General features: G+C 43.2%; 1 long non-coding RNA gene across 1 annotated transcript in view; it reads left to right on the top strand.

Moving 5' to 3' along the window:
- The window catches only part of LOC115333901, a 49665-nt gene extending 31738 nt beyond the window's left edge, over positions 1–17927 (top strand). The window contains exons 2-3 of the long non-coding RNA XR_003920946.1: positions 16753–16870; positions 17768–17927. This is a non-coding gene — a long non-coding RNA (uncharacterized LOC115333901). The remainder of the gene's footprint in view (positions 1–16752; positions 16871–17767) is intronic.
- The last annotated feature ends 3060 nt before the right edge of the window (positions 17928–20987 follow it).

The raw sequence follows: 20987 nt of genomic DNA, 5'->3' as shown, positions 1-20987 counted from the left end.
ACTACTTGCTACTTTAAGTTTCGTCCTGGCTTTCTGTTTCAAAGATTCCAGCCAAAGTTAAATCAACCCACCCTTTGCTGATTTCCAACATTAGACATGTCCCCAACTTTTTTTTTTTTTTAACCTTGCTTTCAGACTGACTTTCTCCCAATTGAAATTCAGTCCCTGAATGGTTGTTTTTTTCCTTGCTTCTAAACGTTGTTAAAAAAGGGTTTTCTTCACTCCCTCAATTTGATGTGACAGGGCCCTGACATGAATAATGGACGTGTTTCTTTCACAGGCAAATCAACTTAATTTAGCATGCTTTTATACTTTCAATAGCAAAGCCACAAGCCTGTAAATTCCATGAGATCCTTTAGGTTTGCAGAAATCTTTAGAATTAGCAGAAAACGTATAAAGTAAACAGCACTTATTTTGTCAAAATACTTGAATAACTTTTATGCAGGAGTTAGAGATGAATATATCACTTCCTAATCAGATTGTGATTTACATGCAGTTGAGGATGGGCTGCCTAGGCTCAGCCTGCTCTTTTGCTAAGGGAGAAAAGAGGGGTAGGAGGAATAAATTGTCACAAATATTAAACAGAACTAAAATCCCAAACTGTCTTCCGAAGCTGAAGGAGAGAAGTGGAATCAGAAGGAGAGGTTTATGCAATAGAGGCTACATTAGAACTCCATTCTGTGCCCATCTCCCTGGACAATCACACTCAGAGTTGCTGCTTTGCACAGGGTCCTGCTGCCCAAGCAATGAGGAGAGAAAATATTATTTGCCATCTACACAGGAGTGTAAGCAACCAAAATAATCCACCAGCTTTAGAAAAACACCTGCATATGCACAGCCATGTGCACTGATAGGTATTGTTTTAGAAAGGTCAGACTTAGTGCCCTGTCTAGCTATGACGTCACTGTTTTAAGGGTAGCAGCTCCATCTCTGACTACACCATGCTGGAAAAGGTGCATTAATGAGATGCTATAAGATTTGCTTTATGTTGAACATGCGGCAAAACTCCTCTTTGAAGCTTCAGAGAGCAACTTTAGATTCCTCCTTGGTTGTGTGGTTTCAGGATGTACCAGAACAGACTGGTACCTCCCTTTTGACCTACTATAAATCTTATGCGAAGCCAACAACTGCAAGGGTGAGCTCTGCTCTTTTCCCCCACAGAACTCCAAGGAGAGGAAATCAGGGCAACTTTCTCAGCTTGCCCTTTTCACCGTTAAGACTCATCTCCCAGGATTCTGCTGGCAGAAACCAGCCTGGTAACACTATCAAAGGAAAATAGAGGTTAATTCTATTGTCATTACTTATTATCATAACGTCAAGCAGCTGTAACAGCTCTTTCATTAAAATATATTGATAGTGTCAATAATGTATCAGTGAATAGTAAATAGGTTAGTTTGAGAGGTACAAACTCCGTTGCTAAAATCATTCTGTTTGCATAGCAAACTGTTAAAAAAAAATCCTTCCCTTTCTTTGTAGTATTAAATAAATAAAATAGAAACTAGTTTAAATAAGAATCTTCTCAAGTGAAATGCTACTTGACTCGAAGCCATCAGCCTGGATAGGAGAAAAACAGCCCATACAGATGCTCTGCTGCATTCAGCCTTGCTTCGCTAGATGAAAGCTAACAGGATCCCACATACCTCCAGGTCTGTCTGTAATAAGTAGTTAATCAGCCAATTAGGGGAACCAACAATTACAAATTGGGAAGAAGAGAAAAAGGAAAGAAGAAGGGGGAATGAGTCAAGGTAGGCTGTAATCTCTTTGAAAAGGTTTCTAACATTAACTCCTAAAGAATTACGTTCTACCATACCTTGACTGATTTGTTTTCCCCCTTACTCCCCCTTCCTCTTTTCCTACTCGTTGGGTCAGTTAATTGGCTGATTAACTAGCAATTACCTCTGGGACCAGCTCTATATAGGGGCTCTTTTAATCTAGAATTTTATTGACAAAGGCACCAGAGCAAATTCATCTCTGGTGTAAGCTGGTTGGAGTGAATGGGCTGACACCCAGGACAAAGTTGATCCATTGTATCACAGGCACTGTGTTTTTAAAGTGTTTGATTAACTCAGGACTTTTAAAATTACATTCCTTTTCTGCAAAATCTGTTCATTTTGGTTAGAAGAGGGAACAAGAGCTTGCGAGGGAAGTCAGTCAGATGGCTGATAACTGTCTGGAGCAGCAATATCTTCCAGCCACTGTGTCTGTGTAATGATATAACGGGCTAAACAGGGTGTCACCTCTCTCCTCTCTCAGTCTGGCAGTATTGCAGTCTTGCTGGCATGGACTTTTTACTTAGCATTGTCCATAATGATTAATTGGCCTAAATTCTAATTCTCATCCAAGCCGCAGCCCCAGAGGGTAGGGGATGTCCCTTATCTTTGGCCACTAAGGCTGGTATGTGCCATTGACTTCCCCAGCTAGGGGAAGGTGTGCCTAACAGTAATTGGTGACTCAGTATAGTGCAGCTCAGCTGTACCTGGTCCCCTCCCAGTCCCTTTTTGGCCCATCTTTTACGTGGCTTTCCCTCTCCTTGCTCCTGGCACTTCTGCTGGTTTCCTGCAGCCCCATGATGGGTATTTTGTGGTAATCAAACCCAGTGCATTTACTGCAGTGATCTAAGCATCAGAAAACTTAAATGGGACACTGCAAATATAAATCCTTTGTTCTTGCATATGCCTGTGTTGTCTGGAGAGTGGGAGGACTGACTGCTCCTGCTGTTTCCTCAGGCTGCTCTGCTGGGGAAGGAAATGCTAAAGGGGATGGAGCTTACACACAGTTACCAGGCAGTAGGGAAAGCACGATACGGGAGGGGATGGAGATCCTGGTTTGGGAGAACTCAGACCAAAGAGCCAACTCTGAATATTGGAGCCAAAAGGCAGAGGATCAGATTATTGAGGGATCTGGCAAATTCCCTAGAACACTGGGACCTGGCAGGAACACATCCCTTCCCACATGAAAGGGGCTCTGTATTTTACAGTTTCAAACAGTGCATGGGTTAAAGATAGGCTAGCCTGGGAAGAGAACAACTTAAAGACAAGTAACATGGTTTATCTATGGGGGTGGAGAATGGAAGAAACAATGTCTTTTTCCCATGATATGCAAGGGCATAAAATCCTGCTGCTGGGTGTTATTTTCTAGGCAGGCAGATGGGACAGTAACAGTTTTAGCAGCAGATCTGTAGCTGCCATCCTGTTTGTGGTGCTTCAAATGCTGCAAGGAACAGTGCAGGTGGGGCAAAGTAGTTTTGCAAATTTAGAGACAAAAGCCAGAGACACTAGTCATAAAAATGACAGTGGATATATTATAGAGGTGGAGTGACAGAGGTGAGAGATATGATTGCATCCTGCACAACTGCAGCTGTCCAGCTGTCCAGAATCAGTGTGCAGTGGTGGCATTTTCCATAGCCAGCTCTGCCAGCTGGAAATGTCGCCATTTCTATCCAGAGGTCATCTCTGCATGGGAGTCACGAGTCACTCTCAGTTCTGTGGTGAGGGCATAATGTGAGTGTTTTCTCGCTGCAGACAAAATTTTTCAGGCTAACCCACGGTAGCTTGCTAAAAAGTTAAGCCATCCAGGTTTTGTCTCGAGCAGTCTGAGGGCACTCAGAGAAGCCATCCCACAAATCAGACAAGCAGCTGGACAGTGGTGACTTCTGCACTGTGGCAACAGCTGCCTGCGGAGTGGACATCTGCCTGTATCTTCAAGGGCTAAAAAAAGACCAGGGGGTGGTAGCTGCTTTGGTGCAGCATAAGTATGGGTAAAATTTCCAGACGATATTATTAATGACTAGGATTTCACCTTTCTAGCCAAATCAGCATGGCTTTTTCATAGAGATCTTGAGTTCAAAGGACTGTTGTCTCACAGACTGAAGTGTATCTGTAGTAGAAACGCCACCAGAGAGAGCTGTGCCTGAGAACGAGTGAGTATGGCACTGCTGGGTAAACAGGAGCTGTTCTGCTTCTGTACAAAACTATTCTGAGTAGGCATTTGGCCTATAAGTTTTACAGGTCCCTAAATAATGCTGGCATTTTTGAAAAAGCCTAGTCCTTTCTCTTTCAAACTTCTGCACTGTAGTATACATGAAATGAGAGAAGATTTGGGCTGGAAAAGCAAAGAAAAAGAGGGGAAGATCCCTTCTTTTTTTCAGAGTGAAAACATGCTATCTGGTTCAGGGAGCAGCTGAAAAAAAAGCAGTGGGAGAACAGTCTTATCATAATTGGTATCCCTGCAAAAGAGACTTGCTTTGCTGAAAAAAATCTGTTATACTCATAGTGATAAGAAACTTGTAATACAATTATGGGGATCTGAGGGATGTGGGTATCAGAGGGACATACTAGCTTTGAATATCGTTGGACTAAGTTCAATCCCACAAGATATTTTTGAGTCTGAGGAAACATCTGAGACCTGGTTTACATGTTTATTAGAGGATAATACATCTGCAGTATCATAAAAGTGGTAAAACATGTTCCTCAGATCTGGACAAAGCCAGCACAGACTTGTCACTTTGGTGGTCACAATTCTGGATTCCCTAGAACACAGCTCATCCTAAACCTAGCCGTTTAGCAGTGTTATGAAGGGATTTAGTGGAGAACTTACCCAGAAACCATGTGAATTACTAGAAAACATTCCTGCCTTTGCAGCTTTGAATAGTCCTTAATGCTAAAGGGTTTGGAAGCTTCAGATTAAAGGTAGATATTCCTCAGATGCCAAGATTTACTATATATGGCATATAGGCCGCATTGAGACAGGAGGCCAGGCAAAATAATCTTTATAATTGTTTTAAAGCAATGTATATCATACTTATAAATTAAGATCCAAATTTACAGACAGAAGCAATAATACTATTACTGAGCATGAATGGAGAAAATAAGTGCATGCAGTAAGAGAGTCAGGACTGAATTAGCGTCTCTGATTCATTTAATCAGTGAATGTATTCCTAGGATCAAGTCCTCCAGGAATAACTTAGGTGAGCAATGTCCCTGTGCAAGATTAGGCTTCGGTAGGAGCAGGTTCTTCTTCAGTCTGTCTACCTCCACCTGTGCTCTTTCCACAAACCATTAGCAGAGGTTTTCAGCCATGGCACAGAGTATGAAGGGAATGAATGGTAGGTCCAGGAACTTACCCCAAGACCTGATAAAATCAACAGGTTTTCCTATAGGCTAGAAAAGTGCTTTTCATCCTAAGCCTGTTGAGGTCTCTAAGGAAAGAGGTGGGTGCTATGCTGAGATGTGCACTTAAACATTGCAAGTCTTTTGTCCTTGTAAAGGGAAGGAGAAAAACAAGGATTTTGTGTAAATTGCTTAGTAGAAGACAACCTGAAGAAGGGACTGTTAGTCTTCTGTAGCTAAGAAGGACACCAGTTAGGGACTTTCCACGTCTAGGAAAATGCATAAGATGTTAGAAGTGATAAATAAAAAGTTATTTATTACAGCTTTTGAAACTCGTCATAAACTAGACAACTGTCATAATCATGGTGAAAAGGTGTGGTTAGTGTGTTTTTGAGGTTTGCTTTAGAAATAAAGACATGGTTGCAGTATGTAAAACTAAAAGGAGAATTTTTTGTTTATCCTATTCTAATTTCCTACTCATTTGATGTCTCTTAATGTTGTGCTGCCTTCAGTAGTCTCTTCTATGACGGGGGAGAGGGAGGATAGTCTGTAACCTGTGTGTCTCCTATACCTGTGTGGTGTCAGCAGCTAGGTGCTTGTGTGAAAGCAGCTTGTTTTCAAAGGTGTGGAATGGCAGGTTCTCTTTCAGTTCTGGACTGGGATTCAGACAGTTTCTGTTCACTGCTAAATATGGATTAGAGATGTAAAGAGAAACAGCTTAAACAGTCAGCCCATCATAACAGAAGTAAAAACATTACAAAACAGGACAATAGGAAAAGAACTGACTGCTTTTTGGTTAATCAATCAGTTCACCCTTTGGGCCAGGCACTGTGCCTCTGCCCCGCGCCCCTTCTCGCCAGGATGCTTTCCCCTCCTACTGATGCCAAAGGCAACCACAATAATACAAAAGAGATCAGAGCAATGATAAACTGTCACCTTTAAAAAAATTAAAAATACAAAAATCCAGTTCTCCTGTTTTCCTTCTCATGCCCCCATGCATCATTGTACAGGCTCTGAACAGACAAGTCCACTATTACAATGTTGTCAGGGTCCTGCTAGTTTTCTAGTTCAAATCCTTGTTCATGCTGTTTGCTAAGTACTTGTTCACTGTGACAGCTTTCAGCAAAACAGAACACACTGAATGCTTCTTTCCAAACAGCTCTGTCCTGCTGGGCTTCAAGTGAAACAAGCCCTTCAGACTCCATCATGTGAACTTTTCATAAGGAACAATCTCCTTTAGACAATTCCTTTCAGAGATACTACCCGTGAAACTGGGACTTGGGGATGAGGTGACATCACAGCCTTCTTCCTCTGGCCAGGGTCATGGCCACCAAAGTTGTATTTGTCAGGAGGCCTCCACATGGCATGGTGCATGATTTCCTTAATTACCTAATGTTTCCCCGTTTAAAAAAAAAAAATCTACAACAACTTTAAAGTGTATTTTAGTACATTTTCTGTTGAAAGAATAGCAAATGCTTTTGTGCAGATAGGCAAATCCTGGGTTGTAAAAATCAGAACTGATTACTGAAAACACAACTCATGTGCAGTTAAATCTCAAAGGCAGATGTGCCAGAGCTGGTGAACCAAAACTGAGATAGATCATTGCTAGAAATACCTTGTTGGTGACTGTACATTGTGCCATTCCCCTCTGGCTCACCTGCCTGTGCTCTTCTTGGTGGCAGTCAAGCATAGAAACAGACAGGAGGTTTGATGAACAAGGCAAGGTGTATATGCTCTTACCACTGAGCTAGCAAGTAAACAGGGCAAAAAGGGCTGGGTTAGAGAGTCTGGGAGCGTGCAAAATGTTGTGTGCACTTCAGCAGCGAGAACTTAGCCCCCTGGGTCTCTTCCCACATCGTTGCTGAGAAGAGACCTTAGAAAAGTACCACCACCAGGTGGAAGTTGAATTGATGACCCATGAAAGCTGTCCCAACCCAACTGACCACCACCCCAAGTATCTGCTATGCATGGGCAGGGGAGAAATAGTAATGTGATAAAAACACCAAAGAAACACTGTGGAGAAAACTGATGGGAGAGAAAGATTGCAGGTATATGATTTGATGCAGAAAATGGTCTTTCTGGTAGAGGTGTGTCCCATTGATATGGGAATGTAGCATTTGTGTGATTTTGTGCTTTTTACTATTCTTGGTTTGGTAAGTTAATATACAAAAAAGATATCTCATGAGTGACCTGGTATTTTGTACTGATATTTCTTTTTTACTTGGATGTTGTATTAAAGATCTGTTCTTCTGCACTCCTCTACAAAGAAGAAGATAAGCCCCAAATGCATTAAGAAGGCATTGACCTTAAATAAGTTAAAACAAAACTTAAACCAAAAAGAAGTCCTTCAACTCCAAGTAGTGTTTGGTCCTTCATGAAAACATGCTAATAGCATGTTAGCTGCCTATTGGTAAAATTTGTAACTGAAAACATTTTGTTTATCCACCTTCCATGATGAAATGTATCCCAGTTATGAGCTCCAGAATGTGTATTTTTCTTAACACAGTTGTATATGATGTTTTCTAATAATGGATACAAAGGTTACCAGTTCAAAGGGAAAGGAGGCTGATGTGCATGGGAATTATTCATAAGAAGGCATTCTAAAATCCCAACCTAAACTTTGCATTTTCACCACAGGTTGCTCCTGTGCCACAACCAGAATCATATGAAGTAGGTGACAGCTTTGGAGGGTAGCTGTATGGACCCCACATGAGCAGTGCATTTGTGGTTTGACAACGCAGATGAGCCAAACTAGGAGCTGCCTGTTGCCAGAAGGATCATAGTCTTGCTGCTTACCTTGCACTGCTACTGCCACTCCTCTGAAACTAGCAAAACTCCTAGCCAGGCAAAAAATTACGGAATAATGCTCAGAAAGACTACAGAACAAGATGTATTAGAGCACTGTATTCATGACACTGCACAAAGACGACACAGCAAAGGTGACCAAAGGAGACAATAACCCAAGACTGCACAGGATTTGCACAGGCCCTCAGGTATCTCTGAAAGTTGTGGATCTCGGATGGTATTTCTTCCCTCTGTGCTTCTATAAATGTTAGTTTCTGAGCAAGATTTTATTTATCTAGCTGACAGAGTCATTCTGTGGGCCAGACAGCTCAAGAACAAGTGATTTACATGAAAATTTGTTCTACAACATGTGTGCTCTTTGGAATATTTTCTGTGCCATATTTGGATGAAATTAATTTAATAGACTGAAAAAAATTTTGCGCTCTTAAGTGCAAAAGTAACAATTTGTTTTTTTCTTTCTGACAACTTATAAATTTTCATCCATTTTCAGTCAGATCAGGGAATAGCACTCATCTGTGTGAATCTGGCCAATAATTTAGGATTTTGGAACACCTGCTGTGCAGAGGCCAGGATAAATAGCCTGAGACAATGACAGGAGATGAACCTCACAAGATTCAGCAATGACTTCTCTTTGGGAAAGCCCACAGTGTAGGCTAACGGATTTTGTGGATATGGGGACAGGCAAACCCTTGCTATCCTATGGTATTTCCACATTGTTCCTTTTATTTCCTTTCCTAAGGGAGCTGGGCTGCTCCAGCTACTCTCTGTACTGACATCATCCCTTACCTCCCAATTCCAGCAGCGCAGATGGAAGCACTTCCATCCAGGATGCAGAGTTTACTAACCAGCATGTCCTCCCTACTAGCAATGTATCCATAAGCCCTGCCAGATAGAAATTCCAATAAAGACATCACTGGAAGATTAGCAAAATTAGTAGATGACACAAAGGCAGGCATCTCTTGTGCACCACTTCCATTTTCTCTTCACCATCGAGGGGCTTCTGTTGGCTTGAACCACTTCAATGAAGGAGCAATTGAGATAGTGGCAGCTTCTTTTTAAGATCATAGAGTTTAGCTCTACTACTCATGGCAGTAGCTAAACTAACCAAAGCAGCATCCTGGATCACCAGCAGTGGTCCAGGGTTCTTTTACCTGTGCAGAAATAACTCAGAATGTGCAACACTAAAGCCGTAAGTCTTCCTTTTTATTTCACATGCTTCTAATGAGAAATACTTACTCATAACCACTAGAAGTTATGGCACTGGCCTTCTTATGCATTTTGCCTGCAGGGTTCTAGATCAAGTTAGTAAAAAATTGGAGCAGGCTTGGTGTAATTCCACAAGTTATTCATACTCCTGTGTAAATTTGTGCACACATGGAGTTATCCTATTGCGATTGTTGTGGAAGTTATTCTTCTTTCTAGCTGCATCCTACCTTAATGAGAAATCACTTCCATGTACAATTTCACAGGCATTTCTATGCCCAAATAAAGAAGGAAATGTTGGGGACAAATTTTAAAGATGCTGAACAGATAATAGCTCTGCTACATTTCAGTGGGAGATGTAATTGCTTACTACTTGTGATTCCCTCATTGGTATGGAAAAGGGAGACCATCTTCATGCTCAAGTGTTTATGTCTGTTTCTTTTCAAAACTTGGGGCCACAATGCTGTATAATTCCCATTGGGGGCACTGGGAGTTTTTCCTACACCATAATTTTAGATATTAAAGTCATTTTAGCAACAGTCAGTGACTAATCATTAAACCTGTTAAAGAAAAAAAAAACCAAAACACAACAGCAGAGGGAAAAGACCTCTGGAGAGTCCCAGAATATTTACAAATCAGTTTGCTATAATGTTGTTTTAAATGTAATCACATGAAATCATACTTGACATTAATAGTATTGCTTTAATGTGGTTTGCCTTAAAATGCTCATCATATCCCATGCTGTCTAGTTCACATTCACCTGGAATAGCCAGTGATAAACATCGAATTTCAGGGTCAGCCAGGTGTGGAAGTTACTCACACAACTTAGACTGTGTAACCTGTGACTGTATTTTACAGGACCTCATAAATAACAACCAGCTTTTGCCTGTTCTTTGTCCTTTAAGTTCATGTAAGACCTTACATATACATGCAGAGGAAAGGAGAGCAAGAAGAGGAATGTACTGCAGATGGGAGAGCTTGAACATGGAGTTATCTACAATCATGTATTGCATTTGTTTCTGCTGTGTAGCAGAACATAACTTCTGTGCTTAACTATTTTTCTTTAAAAGTGCGTATCACAGATTTCAAGTACAGGCTGTAATAAACACAAACAAGCGTTGTATTCATTCAGCTGTGGGTTTCTCCCATTCACTCCTCTGCATTCTCTCATCACTCTCAAAAATGAGAAACGCACGTTTCCAAGTGGGGGGATGAGGGGGCACTGGGATTGAGCTTTTTCTATGCAACCCTTGCTTTTTCATGATTCATTAAACCCTTTCTCCCTCGCGTGTAATTGGACCCCTCTCATTTACATGCATGAGGGATGCATAATTCTGAGAGAGGTACTGTGGTCTAAAAAAAAAAAAAAAAAAAAAGAGGAGACGGCCCTTGGGCCAGGGTGCAGGAGACACGGGAAAACTTGGCAAGAGCGACTCGCGTAGCGGCTTTGCATCTCTGGAGCAAGCGAGCTGGTCCCGCTGCGCAGTGCCGGTGCTGTGTGGGGAAGTGAACTGCTGCTGAGAGAGCTTGGGGCTGCCTTGACTGACCCCGGGGCTGGGGCTTACTTCAAAACCAATCTTTGCAGTGACCTCAGCTCCCCAGAGGAGTGCTGCTCTGTGTCTGAGGCAGCAAAGAGCTCGACTGCCTGGGATCCTCTGCACATTGGCACCTGATTAATTAATTAATTATTGCTCATAGAGCATTCTCTAAGGTGCAACCTCCAGGGCTTAAATCCCAGCCACTGAAGCTGAACTGGAGGTTTTAGGGAGGTGGAAGGGAAGAGACTCTGCTTCTCCCTTCCCCTGCACAATGGAAAATAACTCTTCATATCCAATGGATTTTTCCTTGCAAGACAATGTCAGATGTTTAATAGCCTTGTTCCTCCTGTTCATGGTGGAGAAAAGTCTCCAGCCAGAAGGTGAAATATTTTAGTTGGCTTTTACTCACTCAGTTAAATTTCCACTTATAAAACTGCATCCCATACTTAGTAGAAACTGCTCCCCTCTTCCTTTGCACAGGGTCTGTTTAGCTCATCTTTATGCAGCTTCTAAAGTTGTTGTGCCAATGCTGAGTTATGTTAAAAAACCGTTTAACATCATGTGTCCCACTAGTAACTCCTGATTTATCAGTAAGATGAAAATATAATCAAGCTCATTATGATCCAGATACTGAATAACAAAGCTTATCTTTTAAGCTGTGGTTTTGACTACATAATGCATAGGCCAGACTGTCTGTGTGTGGGTCAAGCAAAAAAATTAGGCACTGGTACCTGCCCTGCAGGAGAAGAACCGCTGCCTCTCTAGGAATACCTGCTCTGTCCTGCCCAGGCAGTTCTGCCTGCAGCTGTGCTTTCCAGCACTCCCTCAGGGGGAACAAGCAAGAATTATATTTTTCCTGGTACAAAGAACACTAGCGGTGTTTGCTGACTGATACTGTGGGCAAAGTATAAATATCTTCACATTTTGGGTGAATTTGCTGCAAGAGAATCTGCAGGGCGTGGAGCCTTAGTAATTTACTTCTAGAGACAGCAGTTGGCTTTACATGTCTTAAGACATGATGCTTTATGGTGGTAATAATTTGGTAATTTTCAAACCCCTAACAGAAAAAAAAAAAAAAAGTGGTATTGCCCTATGATGTAGCACTTAGGATCGTGTCTATTGTTAAATGTCAAAACCCACTTCAGATTTTTTTTTTAAATGTATTTTTCTAATCATTTTTGATAAACTAGCTGAGTACATTTGGTGGAAGAAAATATTTAAACACTACCAGGGCTAATATTTGTTTGCACGTTGTCGATGGGAAAAGTTTTTAAGGAATGAGATAAAAAACCCGTACATAAATATATTAATGAGCGTTTCTTCTAAGCTCTTATTTTATATGCTCAAGCCCATCTTTTAGCTTAACTTCTATTTAAAAAGTTGAAAGAAACTAGGAAATCCCTGCAGAGAACAGCCAGCCACACTTCTGAATTTCAATGTCTCCTTCTAGACGAGCGCCTTTGATTTTAAATGGTAACGTTGTTGCTTTAATCAGGAGACAATCCTTATATATTAGTTGTACTCGCCTATAATTGTAAGAGCTAAATGATACACAAAACTGGATACACATCTTTGCAGGCCGATTAATGGGGAGGACTGAAAGCAAAAGTAAACACTAACCTTACAAAATAAAAGAAGTTAAAAGATAAGTGTTAAGGACCTTTTTCTTTTTGGAGAATAAAACAAGATTTAGTAGCTTTCCACTTAATTTAAATGAAAAGAATCGCTACCTTACATATTGCACTGATAATGCGGGGGAGAGCGAAAACAAAACTGTCTTTGTAGCAGTGACACCTCCTATAGTTGTTGTGAAGAAACTTTTCCCCTTGGTATCTACTAACCAATTCTAATTAATGCTGCACATTCCTCCACTGAAATCATTTAATGCATAACAAGGGGGGTTAAAAAAAAGAGAGAGAGAGAGAGAGAAAGAAGAAATTCTCAATGCTGATGATTGCCCTGTTCGAATTATGGGAGTGAAAGCCCGGGCCCCCTAACCTACTGTCTATAAAGCAGAGCTTTGAAAGAGAGCTGCGACCTACAAAAGCTGTCAATCTCCCTTGCCCCGAAAGCCTGGGTTCACATGGATTCAAGTGACAGCCCTCCTCCCCCGCACACAATACATCAATCTGTCTCTCCCCCGAGCACCCACAGCCCATTGTGCGAGCCGCAGGTGCCTAATATAGCACCCATGGCCGCCCCTCCGGCCCCCCCTGAGAACCGGCCCGGACAAAGGGGCCCGGGCAGGCCGGAGGCGGGTGCGCGGCCGCGGGCAGATGGGCAGGGCGCTGCTGCTGGCAGGGGGCTGCCGGCAGGCGCTTGGGCCCCGGCTTTTTCGGGGGGCCGTCTCTGCTTCAGAGCGGCGGCCTCCCCCGCCTTGGCGAACCCGCTCGCCCAGCGGCGAGGGCTGGCGCGGGGTGTGGGGCGCGCAGTTTGCGGCACGCCGAGGAACGGGTGGGCGTTGCGGACGGATGGCGACGCTTTCTGAGGTAGCGGTCGCTGCAGAGGCAGCGGCCGCGCCTGCCCGGTGCGGGGATCCGTAAAGGGGCTCAAACTCTCTTCCCACCATCTCGACGGGCAAACAAGCCCTGGGGCCGTCTCTGTTCCGAATTACCTGCCGCTGTTCAGCACCAGGGCAGAGTGGGCACCCAGCTGCCCCGGCACTGAAGGACGGTCCTGGAGGGCAGTGCTGCTGGTGGCCCTAAAAGCGACTGACTGCCCATTTGATACGGGGCTTTGGCCGGTGAAGGTCTGGCCTGTAACAGCGTCCCAGGCTTTCTGTAAACCGGGAGTAAGCTGCTTTGTCACTTGACGTCTCCGTTGCCTCTATGTAAAATGGAGTGAAGGTTTTTCTCTTCTATCCACTCCTTTCCTTGTTGATAGGAACTGTAAAACTGGGGAGATGGGGATGTGTCTGTGTGACTGTACAATGCCCAACACAGGAGGATATTTCTGCCATAAAACAAATTAGTGGCAAGGGTAATGTAGACGATGAAGAAGACGTGCATCCTATTCTACATCCTGCTAGTGCACAGTGATAAAAGTGGCACTGGTTCATCTTCTGCTGCTTTCCATGGCTGAACTGTGAATATTCCCCCCCCCCCGGCTTTAGATCTGCATTATTCAGTCAGGTTTGGAGAATGCAGAGGATAGCCATGGAGCTTCATGTGTCAGGAAACTGCACAAGGGAACTGGATGTGGAGAAGAGGAAGCTCATCCATGCACATGCCATTACAAGTGGTGCATAGCTGGCTATTAATGTTCATTTTTTTTCCCCAGCACTTACAGCACAGGTCTTCTATTCTGATCTTTTTCCGTGGAAGTACATTGCCTGCTCCTGAGTAAACCAAGCAACCTTTTAAGCCCAGAAGTTACTCAACAACCTTGCCTTTACTGAAGTTAAAATTTGCATGAAATAAGCTTCTGTCAATTCCCTTTTATATATATCAAAAACAAACAAGCAAGCAAACAAAAAATATCAGCACAAGCTTGACTTCTTTAAGTTCCTTTCCAGACCATTTTGTTCTAAAACATCCCAGCAAGTGTCTCTTTCTCATTGCCAGTGACACAGCTCCATTATTTCAGAGCTGCACCTTCCCCTGCAGGCTTTGCTGGGTGGTGGAGACATCCCAGAGCTCAGTAGCATGGCTGCTGTAGCAGCGTGACTCCTGCAGCACTGAGTTGAGTGCAGGCTAATTGCTGAAGTATCTCCTTTGCTTTTGGTGAGGCTTTGCTTCAGTGATTGCAAATTAAAGTGACACTGCAATTCAAGTTAGCACAATGAAATGATGCTCTCGCTGCTTTGATCTTGGTCCTTAGATAGATAACTTCTTAAAAATAAAAAAGGAACTGCTGACTAATTTGGTACTAAGCATCAGTCAGAGATCAAAAATGTCAAAGTGCAGAGCCTGCTTGTAGGTGCGATGATAACATCTGTAGGTGAAGACAGGTAAAAATGTTCTGATTCTCCTGCAGCAGCTAAGTGTGTTCCACTTTGCTAGCTGAAGAGCTACGTTTCAACTTTCAGTTCAGATGGGTGTTTTGAAAACACCAGCCAGAGCTGGGGCTGAGAGAAACAGCAGTGCAGCACAGTCCAAGCCAGCCAGGTGAGCCTAGTGGCAAAACTGTTTATTTTGAGGAAAAAAATCACAGATGTAGGATGCCAGCTCTGTTGCAGCAAAGAAAGAAGCTGAGCGTATGAACAGAAAGAGTTTCATGGCTGTTAACTTGCTCTCAGTTTGGACTGACAGAGTCCCTTCAGGCAGATTTTGAGGCTCCTGCCAAAATATATGACAAAAGCAAATATAAACTGGCATTGGCTTGTCTCAGCAATTTCTTATAGTATGAGATCAAATGATCATGTTGTCTGATACTTACGGTTTTCTTCACTTGCCTTCAAGACTAGATGAGCGGATTATTTAGTGTATCAGAACATGGAAAAGCTCAGCTGTTTCAAGTTGGGCTTTATCTACAACAGGTTCCTACTGATGTCAACAGTAAAAATTCTCTAGCTTCAAGTGTAGCACCAAGCCATTAAATTGGAGACTTACAGCAATTCTCAGCTTTGCTTCTGGGAATGTTGCTGTCAAGTAGCAGCTTTTGTTTCCTTCTCAGGGCTGAGTCAGCTCCAAAGTACCTTGAATATTCGGTGTTTAATACAGTTCATTAAAGACAGGAATGCCCAACCTTTGCTAGGACAGGGCAACAGTGCAAAACAAAAAATTGCATGGGTAGCATCATACTTTGCTTTCCTTGTTGAACTCAGTCTTAGCTTTTAAATTCTTGTGGCCACAAATGACATGTAAATGTTTCCCTGAAGCCAGCATTTCACCAAAGATTTTAGAGACACCCTTTTGCCTTGAGCAGGGGTTCAACCAGGCAAAAAACCCCTGACATGCCTGACCTCTCTGTCGTGGTTATCTGCACAAGAAGTCAGGGTCTGGCAGTCCTGGCTAAACAGTGCTCTGAATCAAGCTTTGTTCTCCTGAACTTAAACACCTTAGGAGAAGTTTAAATCTATTCCCGGTACAGGAAAAAATAGTCTAAATATGTCACTTCTTTTTGAAGGTAGCTGCTATCACTGAACAATAAACAAAAAAAGACTAGGCTAGCTCTTCAAAAGACCTGTCTGCTTCTTTCTTATGTAAGCAACCCCTTATTTTAACACGTAAGTTAAAAATAAAGGCAACAGCCTGGACACTAAGATGAGCTTAACCTATCTGAAGTACAATTTGCAGTAAGGAGACTGGAACTGAACTATGGAAGTGATTCATTAGCCATATATTCAGCTCCAGCACAGTGTTGCAGACAGTTACGCTGGGCCTTAATTGCCTCTGTTAACATCATATTCTAGAGCTCATTAGTGATAAACAATGTGTATTAATATCATTCAGAGAAGAACTAAAGATTAAGGTGGAAATCCATTTGCTGTGATGGCCATTAGTCAATTCAGAGCTGTTGAATGATGCTTGAGAACCTAATATGAATTGGGAGAGTCAATATTTCATCAGGCAGTTCCTCTCATCTTCCTGTGAAAAGTTCTTTGTCTAAAAAAAGTTACTTAATGAAAAGTGCATGCTTGAAAAGGACACATACTAAGTACTGCTCTATTGGTCTCCTCAACAGTTTAAATTATAAAGAGTAGATAAGGCCAATTTTGGGTCTGTTAGAAGCACGTCCACTTTAGGAAGCTTGTGCTGCTTGTCACAGTGGTAAATTTGGCCCAGTGTTGCCAACTTAAGTGTTTTCAAATGTAGAGAATTCTCAGCTTCGGTTCCATTTCCTGGCTCCGGACAGGTCTCTTTTTTTGTAAGTGACTATACGCTGGGATTTCTCCAGCTGTGTCTGACTTGACAGCACAATTTGTTACTCCTTGTTCTTAATTCATAGTAGGGAGATCCCACAAATAGCCTAGCATCAGATGAACATGAAATGCGCCTGTAGCACAAATAGTCTTGTTCACACTCAGAAGCTGTTGTAGAGTAAGTTCACCTGCTCCCTCCCCGACACTATTTCATTTCCCCTGTCTTCCTGAGTGCCAGCAAATGTCCATTTCTCTTTATAACTTTGCTTTGAATGGCTTTTTCATTAGGATGTAGAAGACCCACATTGCTGCTAGCCTGTGGGATCTGAGGAACAAACATGGTGCAGGTGACACAAAGACACAAGCAGCAGCTTCAGTCCTGCAGTGGGGCTCCTGTTCCCGGGTCTGGAGAGGTAAGTCACACCGTCCACCTGGTGTTCGTTCCCCCAAGTAAGGGGAGGGAGCGTATCAAGTAAAGGGGGGGAATGGGATCCTGTATATTTGAATGGGAGCCCATTTCTGGTGTAGAAGTTTGTAGGAAGGTCTGGAACATCTTGTGAGAGTTCAAATGAACTTGAAAGAATGGAACTTAAAGTCTTTAAGGTTAAATTTGAGAAACTGCCTGGTTTTAGTTAATTAAAAAAAATAGTAGAGCGGTAGTTTGAGTATTGAGTTACTTATAAAACAGGATATCTGGAAAGGAGGCCTTTCTCTGTGTGTTTATAAAAGGCCTAGCAAGATTTAACAGCTAGAAGCAGAAATTTGCTACCTTCAGTGAAGGTGCCATTTCTTACCAGTAAGGGGATTGTACATTGAGAGCTCTTGCTCGGGTGAGCTCATAGAATGTCATTGTTTGGAATACATCTCCAAGATATACTTTATTCAACTTCTGGGAAAAATTTTGTAACCTGTATACACAGGCGGTCAGGCTAGGTGACCCTAATGCTGCCCATCACAGACCTCAGAACCCAAGCTTCTATGAAAGTTGGAAAAGTGCTAGAAAATCTGCTGGATGAAATTGCGCCTGATTTCTCTTGACGAGTTTCACATATGAATTGCCTGTCCCTCACCAAACAATCTCCTACATTTTTTCGGTTGCTATCTGCGATGTGGTTCATCTAAAGAAATTACCCCAGCCCACACCTGAGGAAGTCAGCATAAAGGTTTCTGTTATAAGAGATCACCTATTCCTGATGCTGAGTGTCTGCAGCAGTGTTTAGGGTGATAATTGCTAATGTCAGCACAACGATCCCACATTTAGCCTGGTTTCTTATTTATTCTCCAGTGCATTCATTTCTTTCTCTTTGCAGTGGCATTAAGAGGGCACTTCAGTTTACAGGAGGCAGCCCAGCTGATGGGTGCATCTGCCTTTGCCAAACCTCCGGACTTTTCAGAGCACAAAATGCCCGTTACCCCTCTCACTTCGCTCTCCAAAAGGCTCTAGGCGTCCAGTGCCCGCCGCTAACCCTGCCTTTCCTTCTGCTAGCTGAGAGCTGGATCCAGTTTGTGGCTGGGGAAGGGGCCCTTGCCCAGCGCCCGGCTTCCAGCGTGCGCCCGGGGCGCAGCTCTCTCCTATTTGTAGGCGGGGAGCGCCACCTGCCGCAGGTACCACACTGAGCAAGATGCTTTTGAGGCAGGCAGGAGCTACCTGTAATAATTTAATCTAACCTCACCTCCAGATTTTTTTCAGCTGCTCAGCTTGAGGCTAGAGCTCAAATACTGCCCTCATCAGCTGTCACTGATGACCAGGGTGCTACAGGAGGAGAAGCACCTGGGATTACTACAGTTTGTCTAGGAAAAGGAATTCACTGCACGTGAGTCCTCTGCTGTTTTGATTTTTCAAATGTAAAGAAAATTTTATGTTATATTTTATTTTGTTTTTTGGAGAAGAAGCACACTTTCAGATGTCTATAATACTGACATCATGCAAAACTGCATGATCTAAAATGAGTACTAAAGATGCAGTTCTGATATTTTTGTAACCTAAGCCTTTAGCGGATCATTTCAGCAGGTAAAGAGCAGCTAATTGCCACTATTATTCGGAAGAAAAATTTTAATTTACACCAACCATTAATTTTCTGTTTTAAATGGTGAATGGCAAAAAATAATCTGTTAAAAATGATCTGTCTGTGAGTCGGGACCCTCTCTGCAGCATATGGTCTTGCTGACTGTCAGAGCCCTGAGGGCACTAATAGGCCTTAATGGCCCTGAGCAGCCTCACCTGGGGCCTCCTCTCCACACCCTGCCCATAGGCTCAGGAGCCCATTTTAATCTGAGCCCTGGACTTGCAGTGTCTGCCTGAACTGCTCTGCAGAAGAACTAGTCTCTGGCTCAGCCATAGCAATACCTTGGTTGTCTCTTGGACCCTGATCTGTAGACTCATGTCCTGGACCAATATGGCATCTGTCTTATCACCATGGACTTGCCTGGCCATCCTAGGGCTGTGTCTGATGCTGGATATTTTTACTGGACCTGATCCTAAGCTGGGGGTGGCAGGGTGGGTCCTGGCTGGTGAGGTCCTACCCTGCTGGCTGGGTTATCCCCTTGCGTCCTGGTTCCCCATCCCTTGGAGAGCAGCTGGCCTTTGCTGCAGCCTAAAAATGATCAAACAGGTGAGCTAAAATATACTAGTTTATAGCTGCTATGTGCTATCAAATCTTAGTAGAGGCCAGGTTGACATGATGCAGTTTTAATATAAATGCTGATACCTCTTTATTCTTTTGTAGAACTCAGACAATTGTGAAGGAGAAGAAATTGTATTTCTGAGGTGCAATTTAACTGCTGCTGTGATAAGAAGCCAGCAGTTGTGCTACAAGCCCTGAGTTGTCTTCCCTGCCCAGAAAGCCTGCAGGCTAGGATGTATTTCAGAAATAACACATCTGTGTGAGGAGAAAAGGAGACTTGCTGGGGCAATATCACTGTTGCAGAGCAAAAGTGACATGGAAAGAAAATGACAAATTACAAAACTCAGTCCAAGCGAGGAGGTCACAAGGACACCTCTAAGTAGTCAAACACTGAAGATTTTTAACATCTTGTCTGTGGACAAAAGCATGTGAAAACAGGCAATCAGCATGTTTACAACTGCTGCACCTCTTGACCATAGCTGGCGTTATAGAAGTCTACTTGGATTTTGGGCTAGAAGACTTTTCTACCAAAGTGGCAAAAAGTAGTCCAGAAGCGTGGTTGGATTGTACTGAGTGTATGAAAGGATTAAATCCATGCAAGGATGTGTTGGAGTGGGACACACCACTGTATTTAGAGATACTTCAAATAAATGGCACCTCCCCCTTGCATGAGATCCTCTCTTTAGTTTTATTACTCTGATTCTCCTCTCACCACCCCCTCACAACCAGATGTACTGTGTGAGATCATCTTCCAGACCTGAGAGAGATGGAGGAGTCCAGTATGACTAGGATAGAAGGAAGGATGTTTCATTGCATTGTTGCAGCACTCTGGAGGAGGTGGTGGAGTTGAGCAGTGGCAGAAGGCTCTTATCTGTGTTGGTCTGTGGAGTCCTGGACATGGAATTAAGTGGCTTGTTGGGCAAATGTGCCAGTGCCTCCCTGGGGCTCTGCCAGACCCTGACAGAAGTGATTTTCAGAGTTAGTCTCCTGCTACTTGCAACTCAGTGGCCCTGATGCCCACCTCCTGCTGCACAGCCAAAAATCCCATGTCGATCCATGGCAAGTCCTATATCTCACCAGCTCTGGCCTTGTTGCTGTTTGGTGGTTCAGATCCCTTTGCATCTGGCACGTCTCTGCGTCCTTTCTCTTCTTTTTGATCTATGGCACTGAAATGGAAGCAGTGGTTGCCTGAAGCAGCTTTCTGAAAGAAATATTGTCCAGCTCCAAAGGAGACAGAGCAGGAGAAGATTTGAGCACAGAAAGATGCCCAAAACCCAACCCCCAACTTGAAACTGCTGAAGTGTAACCTAACAGAACTGTTGGCTCTTCTGCTTTTGCCATTGTTGTCACCTGGCAACACAAAAGCCTCTGATGGGCAGAGCTATGTTCTCTGTAGCAGCCAGGGGTAAGTGAACAGCACTGCCATGTTGGATATTTTTTTCTTGGTCTCACCAGGTGCTGCAGGTGCGTGTGCTTGTTGACCCTAGAGAAATGCCTGAAGCAGGGGCACTGCAGATTTGCAGAAGGCTGGGCATAATGCATTACCAGATAAGCTCTGTGTTGCTCAGATTTTTGCACCACCTCAGCTGGAGCTTTTTGTTCTGGAGAAAGACTAAAACTCACCTCACTGAAGTGGGAAACAGTCTGGGGAGCAGATGCATCAATGTCTTTCCATGGAGACCTAAAAATTGTACAGAGATGTTTTACCTGGCCTTCTGAACTCAAGAGTCATACTGTGCTGGTTTTACTTAGGCTGAAAGCAGTCCCATTTGTACACCATGGTAAGCAGCTGTCACTTGTTCTATTGGCCAACAAAATCCCCTCAGAGAATAACAACACTTTGAGTCTTTGGTCTGATGCTGCATCTGGAAAGGTCAAAATTTCTGTCCTTAGAACGTAAGCTTTC

The sequence above is a fragment of the Aquila chrysaetos genome, chromosome 21 (genome assembly GCF_900496995.4).
Source record: "Aquila chrysaetos chrysaetos chromosome 21, bAquChr1.4, whole genome shotgun sequence".
Taxonomy (NCBI): domain Eukaryota; kingdom Metazoa; phylum Chordata; class Aves; order Accipitriformes; family Accipitridae; genus Aquila; species Aquila chrysaetos.
This window is presented reverse-complemented; position numbering and strand designations above follow the sequence as displayed.